Raw genomic sequence first — 12,217 nt, 5'->3', positions numbered from 1 at the left:
ACAGGAGAATTGACAAAACTTCTCACACTAATCGTACACGTTAGGTTTACTTTTTCGTACCAGTAACGCCGCTAGCGCTCGTTTTACACCAAAGTATCATTGGTTGCAGGGAGGATGCCCAAGATGGAGCAATCGATCATATTCCAATAAGACCGGTAGAAAGTCTTCAATTCAAACCGCCACCTTGTACTCCATCCCACTATCTTGGGTGCATACGCAACGCTAGTGCCATCTTATTCTACTCGGACAGTTGTCTACATGGAGTTTGGTCTCCTTGGTAGGAAGTGGGATTGTCTACAACAAGAAGATCCTGACGGTATACCGCAGCAGGACACTTAGCGTGAACCTTTACTCTGACTTTTCGCAATGAGTCCCATGTGATCAAGTTACGCTTAAGGTCAAATATACAGACAGGTACACGGAAAAGGTGCGTTATACGAAGGTATCGAAGCGGACTTGGACGGGGAATTCGCGGCCGCAATTATCGGCAAGTATCCGCATGACGCGGGATCGGTAGCCATGCGGTAGTGGGTGGATGGATACCTAGCCAGCAATGCATAGGTCTGTGCAGGTGCGGCACTCGAGATATCTATGGGCCTTTGGGTAGGGAGAGCGGCCGCCACCTCTCGACCGCCATAACGGGGCACGGCATAACTCAGAATTGCTTGCCTCCGGGGGTAGAATTGACAGCATAGCGCTCTAACGTTGTATACCCCCGCGTTATGTATTTATGCAAATGTATCCAGGGCCATATACTTGCACCGGCAGTCGATGCTCCGCTAACGTCGATGTACGTGTACAACGTGCACATGCATACAGGCGCGGAGGATATCCAACGATCACATTAATCAGAGGTTATTGCGTGCATTCCTAATCATCCGAGACCCCTAACTATTCTACGATTCTGATTGGTGCATTACGGGATATTTCCGGTGGGTATCAGTGCTCCGCATACCGTATACGTATACGCGATGCACGTATACATGGTATCTGCAGGACCGAACCCGATATTGGTAGATTCTGTGCGCAAATTTACTCGACACAACTGGAATGACGAGAATGATCGGACCCCAATTTACTACCGTCATCGTCGCTCGAACATTTTTGCTGACAGCTCGACGTGATGTGACGCTGAAAAGTCCAAAGATCGAAATCCATCTTAAACAAGAGGAGAAAATCCTTTCGTTTCCTCAATTCGTACAGTATCCACCTATAAGGTAAGTGTACCAGTTAATGTCATTTCTTTGGTAGTATCTGTTTGATCCTTGGTTTTTAAATTACAAAGAAATTAATTTGTAGTGTATAACCCTCTAGCGATTGTTTTTAGTCATCGAGAAATTCTCGATTCATCTCCCAAGTTTATAATTTTGGAATCTAAAAGGATCAAAACGTGTCAATGACCGGTGCACTTACCTTGACACCATTCGCAATTATCCTGAAGTGAATTCATTGTGAGGGTAGGTATAGTGAGATTTCATTCTGCCACATTTTGTGCGAATGGTATTTTTAACGATTTGCAATCGATACCAAGACATAGGTTGACTTCGAATAGTTGGAGGTCCGGATCTCTTGTTTCAGACACCGTTGTACTTGACTACTTTACGTGATGAGATGTTATTTAGTGTCGGGATCATCCTGTGCACACATCACGACTCGTGAGCAGGGGGAGCATGAGGCAACGGGTTAAAATCGGTTTTAAAGTGATTTCGATTGCTCTGCGCTCCTCTTCGAATCGGAGAATAATTACGAACTAATTAACAATCCAGTTTCAATTCAGCTCCGCGGAAAATAGCAAATTCGTAATATCCTAGAATATTGCATCCTGCAGCAGCGGCAGCAACCACCCTCGCAAGCGTCAGCCACGACGAATCTATCCAAACACCCGTCTCCTCTTTTCCCCCTTCCTCCACCTCCTCACCCTCCTATCACCTACACGTCTACCACCATATATGCACATCCGTATATGCATACGGGTATTTTCCGCACGTTTAAATGCCGTTGAACAGAGAGAGAAAGAGAGAGAGAGAGGCACTCGTTTTACACGTGATGCTCGGCAGCCGCCACACGCGAGGTGATAACGACCTGTAGATTTTCAAATTTCCTATTTGTAAATAACCAATCAACACGGCTGCCCGAATCGTATCCGCGAGCACGAGAGAGCAAAAGAGAGAGGAACGCAGGCCTGAGACAATTAATCATTTCCATCAACTCGGGATTCGATTATGTACGCGAGATGGAGGAGGAGGAGGCACGGTGATCAGCCGTCGAAGAAGAAGGTAAAATTTCGCTCGCGAGAGAGAGAGAAAGAGAGAGAAAGCTGTTTCAACACCCAGTTTTCAAGGATAAAAATGAATTGAACGAAATTATACTTGTATAACTGCGCGGGATTTTATTCGTTAAAAATTAGCCTAGTTTTACCCTGATGGGTAAAAGAAAAAGCAAAGGAAGAAGACAGGAAAAACAAGGGTTAACCCGTTTAATCGCCGACACCCTGCAGTGCACCGAGACGAAAGGACGCTCGTGTTTTTCCTTGGGGTGCAGGAGACGAAGAAGAAGAAGAAGAAGAAGAAGAAGAAGAAGAAGACGAAGAGGAGGAAGAGGGTGATGGCCAGCAGCGTGGCACAGTGGTCGTAATAAAGTTAAGAGACTTTTTTACCGTGAATTACTTAGCGGTAAAATGCAGTCTGATTGAGAAAACTCGGCAGCGTTGAAGTTACGAGGTAAAAATATAGCGAGGGGCGAGACAGGCGAGATAATGCAATATTTTTCACCCGCATTATTACCGGTATATAAAACGGCAAAGCTCATCGAGCGTCGATTTTCTGCCTGAGTTAGGGTTAGGTTGTCTTGTACAATGAAAGGACACGGAAAGGGCAAAGCTCCAGGAAACAAGGGAGCAGGAAGGAAATGGCGCGAGGGTAAAAACAGTGCAACGATTATTCCGCGTTGCCTGACGAACGGTACAACAAATAGTTCCCTGCAGATGAAAGCAAGCCACTCACCGACCGATGTTCTTCGCATACAATAATCGGTCTCTTCTCGCAGGGGATTTGAAGATCCATGAAAAGCGTTGTACAGTCTCGATATGTCGAACATGATACATTAGATCCTTACATATAACGAGATAGAGAGGGCGTCCATTTTGCGTCAGCCATTTTGCGGGGATGATGCGATATAACGAAGAAGCGCGAACAAGATTTTCGGGAATGGAAAGGAGGACCTTCGCACGCGGAAGAGGGTGCGAATCATCGCTGGAGATCGGGAAGGGTGGCAAAACGATGGGAAATAAGTTACAACGAGCGTTGGACGGGGAGAAGATTTCGCGCAGTCTGAACGCCATCGCTGATGGAAAATTGTCAAATCACGATTCGAGAAGCTTTGAACCGCGATCGAGATTCGAAGCTGCATGCAGACCTTGGCTCTCACGATCAGGCAGCCAGTGTCTGGTTCGTCGCCATCGCTTTCGCCGCTCCCTTATCCCGCAGCTAATTGACGCAGGGTGGAGTAATAGGGCCCAAGATGGCGTGCCTATTACGTTTTCAATCTCAGGACTCGGGGGGTCCCCCGACTATCTCCTCTCTCTCTCTCTCCATCCAAGCTGTAGGACCAACCCCAACAACCGACGAACCGCGAAACGGATGCTCACTTACCGAGCTGCACCCTCGACGGAGTGCGAAAAGTCGAACCAATTCGCAAACCCCGCGTTTTTCCTTCCCCGCGCGATTCAAGGATCAGAAAATTAACATCGAGTTCCGAGTTTCAGCTCCGAAGCTGAGCTCGGAATCGTGCAGAGGCTGTTCCAAGGTACAAAGTATCGGGGATAACGAGGCTCTTCTCCAGTATATACCATATACTCGTATATATATTATATATCCTTGAATTATAACTATAGCTGAATGTTATCCTGGCTCGGTGCAAAGTTTCCTTCGTCTTTTTCTTTTTTTTTTTCGTTTGGATCTCTTTCCTTTTCCTCTTCCTTTTTTTCACAGGTCGTTACAAGTTGGCGGGTATTAAAGGACTCTGAGCTTGGCAAGAGGGTTGAGAGTATCGCGAGAGGGACGAGGGGATTCGAGCCACAGGTGGTCCGCGGACGATCTCGCGAGTATTAACAGCCACCGGCGAAGGACCAGAGGTGGAAAAAGATGTCGCTGAAAATTTCGCCGCCTCAAAAATATTGGCGCGATCGACGACGACGGCTGTTCAAAGTAACCGGCATTCCCAAAGGATCAGAAATACAATATAACAGATGAAGAGGGTATCGATTCTACAAGGATCAGTCCTACAAGTGAACAGTTCCACGTACGGTGGTCCTACAAGTTCGTTTATCACGATTAAAGGATATGAAATTCGGGGTTAAATATTTACCGTGAAAGTGTTAACCACGCGTCTCGGTAAATGATCCTTGATGAAAAAATTCCTACAGGGTACGCGACTCGTCGGCGGTTCGTTAAGGAGGATTCGAGGTGGCCCTGTAGGTATATCGGAGGTGTTAAATACTCGTGAATTTCTAATTCTCGGCACAGCGTTGGAGTAGCAGCAACAGCAACAGCAGGGATACATAGGTTCGGCAGCATGCATACGCTAGACGGAGAACAAGGGGAATACGAGAGTGCACAATTAAGCCGAAATAGGTGTGCAATATGCGACGCCGAATGCATATTTACCTACCCTCCGTTTTCCCGTATACAGCACGCGGTTTACCATATCAAAGACACTCGTCGCCTCTCATCCGCGTCGCTGTCATTGCTCCATTAAGCACCCCGCGGAACGTATTCGAGATGAAAAAACATGCGAAAAACCCAGAATCGGTGCAGTAAATTAAATAATATAACGCATGCACGATATAAAGCGAAGCTTGATTGTTTTTTCAAAATTTTTTTAGCTTATAATGCAACTGGTGCTCGAAAATCAGGAAACGACGAACTTTGCACGCGGACGTTCACAAGTAATAAATAAAAACGACACGTGCAAAATAATAACATGTACATATATATACATGCAGACTGCCTGCCTTCATAATAATGCAAAACACGATGATATTACGAGGTATAATTATGTAACCCTGAATACCGTACAGAGAGCTTAACCATTGTTCTTCGATCGCGATCGTGTCGCCGGTTGGATATATTATTATTACGTGTAATGTATGTTATAAGTATATATAAGAGACTGATTGCCACGTCCGCAAAATCACTGCAATACCGCATCCTTTCCCAATGACTTTAATCGATGAAATTTTTCGATCGCGTTCGTTTATTTTTTCGTCCCCGCCGCGCCGCCCCGTTTTTCACAATCATTTTTCTTCTCCATTTTTTCCTTCCCTTATTTCCATTCGTCGTCGCGTGCTCGGAGTAAACGAGCGTTACATACATGCATGCGGGGATCGAGAGAAAACGAACCCCGTGGATACGGTATCCTCACCCTTCCACCTCCTCCACCGCCTCCTTCTACCTCGCATGCATATTTATGCCGCGTATAGGTGCACAAGACAGTGGTTTTTCCTCCCGAGTACCGCAGAGGCGCAATGGAAATAGAGCTATAACCTAACCGTCGAGCGAGCGAGCGAGTCTCCTTATTATTTATCGGTTTTAACCGATGGAAAAAGAGGGAATTGAAAACAGGCGAGACCGAGGAGCGCCTAACAGGCATGTAGGTATTATTTGCATGCGCGGAATCCCCGCAACACGACCCGCCGACGGGGTAATTAAGACGCGATTAACGACCCTTTCTTATTCCGACGTGTACATGTATATGCATTTATGGGGTTCCGTACACGTCGCAAGTGGGAAATCTAACGAATAAACGGAGGGGAGCGGATTGCATAAGTAGGCACCTAGATGCGATTATACATACCTATGCTTCCTGATTTCAATATCGACAATTTCACCATCGATTGTTTCGGTATTCATCGCGCAAGGATAACAATTAAATCACTTCCGGAAAAACGGACTTGAACGAGACTGAACGTTTTACGAAAAAATTGTCAAAAATAAGACAAACTTGTACGGATTGCATGCGGTTGGATGGTAGATTATAAAAATAGATTTCTTTTTCCAAATAATTATTATACACGCAGCAATCGTCACGGATGTAAGTTTGAAAATGAATTTCGGCAACCGTTATATACCGTATATCGCTAATACCAAGAGTAAATATAGTATGTATATACATATATAACGCTCGGTGATGTACGGCAATTTATGCAGAATGATATTACACAGCGTGCGAAATCCGTGATATTACTAACCGAAAATTAAATTCATACATACGTATATAGTTATTGCGCAATGTGTATAATTATCTCGATACTTTATAAACAATGTGACGCGTATGTTTTTTCAATTATACATGCATGATGCAACACAATCTGTAAATCGGGGTCATTTCAAGATGTTCGAAGTGAAAAAAAACCGGACAACTGCGAATAGGAATTGCGACCTGCGGGTTCCGTAGAGGATTAATTCTCTATTTTTTTTTTTTTTTTAATGTGTTATAACTAAAAATCAACTACTTTCGGACTTTTTCCTTGAAATTTCATGCTTTCGAGGTACGAAAGGCTAAAAACAACGAAGACAAAATACATACATCTTACAACGAGGTTGAATTTGTGCTTTTGACATGGAGACGACACGGCACGCGGAGGTCGACGCGACTCGGAGTTTCGAGTGTCGAGGGAAGGCAACTGAGGGATGGATTATTAGCAAGGCCTCTAAGGGTCGAGGGAGGAAAGCGGCTCCGCAGATCGTTCGCGGTCGAGATTCTCTTTTAAAAGCGTTGGGGGCTCGCTTGCGGAAGCGTTGAATAGCTGACTGCGGGTCCTCGAGGTCGGCTGCCTCTCTCCCCGCAGTGCAGCATACGATGCATCCGGAAGAAGAAGCGCTGCAGCGGTGCAAGGGAGTGAAAAGCAAAAGGATCGAAACAAAGTAAAAAAAAAAAAAATAACAACAACGACAACAACAACGACAATATAATGTGTACATCAGCGGTTATATAACCTGACGGATGGGTACGTAGATCCATAATATACATCGCGTATGTGCGGGGTACGGATAGATGGATGCACGTAAAAAAAAAAATATTAAAAATAAAAAATTGTCCACATTATGCAGCCCTTTGGTAGGTATACCCACTTCTCTTCGATGTACAACGAGAGTGGAGGGGGGATGAGGGGGGGGGGGGGGGCAGCTGCAATTCGCAGTTCTTATACATGATACGATGATGCGATGACGGATGTACGGCGTACATTGTACGCAGGGATTTTACATGTATGGGTGGACCGACTCTTGATGGTGAAATTTATAATTACGCCCGTGTGTCTGTATTTATACACGTATAATTGTAAACACGTCCTATACGTACAATTCGGTTCAATTCTGCAATTCAATGCTCTCGCGCCTCGCTTGCTGCCGTAAATAGTCCGACTGCAACCCCGTTGCGAATTAGCTCGAGTCACTGCGGCAGCTTCGTTTCCCCTCTTTTCACCCCTCCTTCCTTCTCGCGTGCAGCGATTCTACACGATGAACTCTACGGTATGGCAACACTATCGTCTACAATTATTACGCCATGTACGAACTAGACGTCGGATCAGAGGATTCCGCATGATCAAGAAACCCGATCACACGTATCGTTGGAAACGAGGTTTCAATCACTCGCGATCACCACTGGTGTACACTTTTCCGCAAATCTTGCGAAATCTCTCGAGATATTTAAAATATTCGATAATCTTCGGTAATCTTTGAAATCTCTTGAAATCCTTCAACATTCCATGAAGTATCTTGTAATCTCTTGTAATCATCTGAACTCGTGAAATCTTTGAAATTTTCTGTAATCTCTCAAGATCCTTTGAAATCCTAGAAATCTTTCAAAATCCTTTGAAATTCCTGAAATCTTTGTAATCTTGAAATCAGGCGAACATCGAAACGACTAGCGAATAACTTCTGGGTTAAAAACGTGTCACGTTTCTTTGACCTCACGATCTCGGTTTCCACATATTGGACACACGATTTTCAAACATCAAATTGTTACAAATTCGTAAATCGATTAACCGGCACCGTCCCTTGAGATTATTTGAAACCCGTGAGATACGGAGTCGAGTCGAAGGATCGAAAGCCACCCCGTGCGGCCTACCTATCGGTCGGATTAAGGGCATGCTCAGTGCTCTTCACGTCGAAGGATCAGCCTCGGTGCACGGAAGTTTGATGAGCGCGTATCCGCGCAAGTACGCAGGTAACTGACTGATAGTATCAAACCGCAGAGTGGCGAACCAGATGTGGACATGCGGATAGGCGTACGGAGAGTATAATAAGCCGCCCGCTCGAGTGGAGTGCAGCAGAGCCGAGAGCAGCAGCTCCTCTCTATACTCGGCACTCGCCCGCGATTAGAGCCTCGTTCCATAATGCGATTAATACCTACTGCTAATCGCCGATAATTGATACAAATAACCGAGACTGCGGAATTCTGAGCCACCGCGTACCTGCTTTGGATCGCTTAAAGCGCGAGCCGCGTCGCGATGCCAGCGCTCCACGCGCCCGGCTCGCCGGCTAAAACGAGTAGTTCGAGAGTCCGCCGCTAGATGGAAGGCGGCGTTCGGCGGTTCTCGCGGCCGGAGCAAATCGCGGATTCTCGAATCGGCGGTAAAGAACGGGTTCGAAACCGCTGGGATTATGATATTACAGATGAGGGCGAGGGATCTCGATTACAAGAGTAAACCAGGGGAAATCTGAAAGGCTTCTTCACTTGCCTGGGGACGAGGAGTAAATTCTGAAGAGCGTCGGGGGTGTTTAACGCACAATTAATTTCCTCCTACGGTGGAAAATGTGTGATGTGTTCGCTCGTATGCGTGACATAGCCGCACGAGTATGGCAGCGGAGACGAGGAATCGTCGTTGGTGTTTCCAAGTCCACATTTTCGTCGCTAATAATTATCGGGCCCACGTTAATTAATTGACTAATTATTATTCCAATTCCGTAGCGCGCGTAGGTGTTTGCTGCCGCACGTTACCGAGTAGTTCGAGATCGCGTCTCGCACCCTGGTGCTCTCAACCCATTACCGCGAGCTTTCCTATTAATTTTCTTCTTCCCTTTCGCCGACTCGCGTAGCTCAACACTTTTCTCGCATTTTATTTTCTCCCCGTAGCCGTTTAAGCGCGTTGTTTAGACGCTGAGGCGGATCACGAACCGCGGTGTTATCGCGGTTTACTCGCGTTGTACAAGGTATAACTCACAATTAGTAAAACACCTGTCCCAAATCTCGTCGAATCGCCAATTATCATGCCGCGGATCGCGGGGGGAGAGTCGGCGTGATTAATTATCAGCAAATAGAAACTGACGTGGATTGATATTCCGCGTTCTTGCAGTTTCGCGGCATCTCCCCCCTCCCCGCCTCATCCCCTTCGGATTTACCACTCTATCTATCGATTCCGACAACCACCGCAGACTCTGGTTTCCACCGATCAAGTATTCCGCGGGTCGCCGCCGGACCACGAAAAGGGCAAACGCACCCCTTTTCTCATCCCCCTTATCGACGAGCACTCGAAAGGCTCGAATTATACGGCATGAAAGTCGCCGCGGAGAACGTTTGCCTTCGCGTTTTACTTCCACGGTTGATAAATTATCAATCAATTATTAAAATTCTTGATTGTTAATATTTACTTTTTATATTTTCTCCCTGCAGCTGCCTTTGATGAATTTTCGTAACTATACGCAGAATAAATAAATAAACAAATACGCGGATCGTAGAAGGGGGTTGAAATATATTTCAGGAATAAAGATCTCTTCGTAAATGTTTACATCTATTTCTAGGTACTATACCGAGTTATGATTTATGAATTCGGTTATACTTAAACTCAAATTCGGAATATTTTCACATAATTTTTACATGCGATTATGAGAATCTATACAGGCGAGGACGATTCGTCGTTTAGATATTACACATATGGGAAACAGGGGAAACGATTCGAGGGTATGGGTGTGTGCCAAATATACAGACATACCGTACAGAGCGGCGTATATATCGGTTGATATCTCCGATATTTATGGGCAATATTTCCGATTCAGCTGGTGCTATCGAACCCCTTACCAGTTCAACATGTCCGTAATAAAAAAGTGGATAAAATTATACCGATATCTCGTATCGGTATATCGATTTTAAAAAAAGGGGCAGGGGGGTTGGATGCTGCAGGGCGAGGGGCTCACGGGGGGTCGAGAACATACACCTACCCATCTCTCGTAAAATTATTTATTAAATTTCCAACTAAAGAGATGTACAAAAACCATAAAATCAACACGTTGAAAAAGTTTGAATCCTAAAAATCTATAAATATAGCTGTAATAGAAAAAACGCCCTCTACACAATGTGAGAAAAGAAATATAATTCGCAATTTGAAGAATATATGCGCATAGAATCATCGAGGAAAGTTATGGTTATTACAAAAAAAAAAAAAGGAAATAAAAAAGATCCCCAAATTCGTTTCGCCCCCTACTTGCGAGAGAGAGAAAAAAAAGGAAGAGTAAAAATAACGCCAGGTATAATAATTAAGGGGTAGGGGGGGGGGGATTTTAATTGCCATGAACTATTCGGTCCGAGCTGATCCGACGCCGAGGGTATTTATACGTGTTACACGCGTATTTTAAGTAAATTCTAGAAAGGGAAGAAAATCGGTATCGCTCGAGCATGCGCGTTCATCGATGAGACGGGGTGTACGTGGTGAGCCTTTGTATAACACACAGGCTGCGTTTATACGTTGTAAATAATTGATGGGTGCGTGTCTGTGAGACGCGACGGCTCCAGTTAGGGGTTATTAAATACTTCTGTATAGCAATGCGCGGGCATAGAAGACACCTATCCCATGTACGTATGCATGCAAACCAGGAACAAAATCGTAGATGAATAAATTCGCTGGTAGGATGAAACGTGACGGAAAAGAAGATAAATAAATAAATAAATAAATAAATGGAATAAAAAATAAAAAATTTGAAAAACGAAAACGGGGAAACAACGTCGAACAAGGAGAAAAATCCCAACTTCCTAGACAAAGGCGCGATGCAATTTCCGTTATAGGCGGGTATTTACCTTGAAATTGCAACGGCAATGGTTATTGGGCTTGTTTAATCCGCTCGACGTTCTTCTCCTTAATGATTACGATTATCAAAGTTTAGTATATTATGCAGACTCGAGCAGAAACTTCCGCAGTTGTCGTTCTACCCGATACGACGTCGTACCAACGTACAGAGAATAATACGACTAACACGTCTACTAACAATAAGCTATTTTGCCTACTTTTACCCCAGATAAAATCCGGCCGTACTTTTATTAGCTCCGCCAGACACTTTCCGTACATTTTTGAATTCCTCTGACCCCGTTTTACCGGCAACTATCACCCTCGACTACGACAATGACTAACAACGTATTAATTATTTCGATTGAACCGGATAAATTTTCTACTTTTCAATACATTATAAATATATTCATTCTCGTTACGATCCAAGCAAAGCGACGATCGTCTTCAATGGTTCGTCGAGTTCGTCACGGAGTTCGGGGGGGTCGGTGAAAATCTATTCCCACCGTCCGTTTGGGATGTAATTACGAAATTAGTCGGTAATAACAAGCTGTACGAAGGTCCGCGAGAGCCGTTGGAATATAAATAATATTTGATCCGAATATGATATTACGAAATAATTGTTTGATTGCATGAAATTAGTGTAATTTTCAAGCACTATGTCTGTCTATGCTCGTCGTGTATCTTCACGTATCTTCACGTATCACACATCGACAACGCGCGTGTATATTATTTCATGCACAATAAATTACGACGAGCTGTGTATTGTATAAACCTGTGTTACATAAATGTGTGTAAACGTTACCCGTATGCGCTCACTTAAATATTAACCCAACGATTAATTCATCTATATATACTGTACATAAATAAAGTATATTACGAATTCATCTATCGCGATGAAATTCGTTACGCCAAAGAAGTCGCTAATTTTTTTATTCTCTATTTACATCATGCCGTCTTTTTGTCCTTTGCACATATATATATATTTTTTTTTTCGATATTTAGAAAATATACCGGAGTACTTGTAAAAAAAAAAAAAAAATCGGGAATTAAGATTTTCATACATTAATATACAAAACCTTGAAGAGGAACCGGTTTCTCAGTATTATATAATAAATGACGAATATTATTCGCCATCATTACATATATTACCGATAATTT

At 44.1% G+C, this 12,217-nt stretch overlaps 1 protein-coding gene across 5 annotated transcripts in view; it reads right to left on the bottom strand.

The window, feature by feature from the left end:
• Positions 1 to 12,217, bottom strand: part of LOC124175280 (protein bric-a-brac 2-like) — a 127,155-nt gene that overhangs the window by 62,092 nt on the left and 52,846 nt on the right. The gene's annotated exons all lie outside the window — the stretch shown is intronic.

This window comes from Neodiprion fabricii, chromosome 2 (genome assembly GCF_021155785.1).
Source record: "Neodiprion fabricii isolate iyNeoFabr1 chromosome 2, iyNeoFabr1.1, whole genome shotgun sequence".
NCBI lineage: Eukaryota > Metazoa > Arthropoda > Insecta > Hymenoptera > Diprionidae > Neodiprion > Neodiprion fabricii.
The sequence above is the reverse complement of the archived record's forward strand: the minus strand, read 5'-3'. Positions and strand labels throughout refer to the sequence as shown.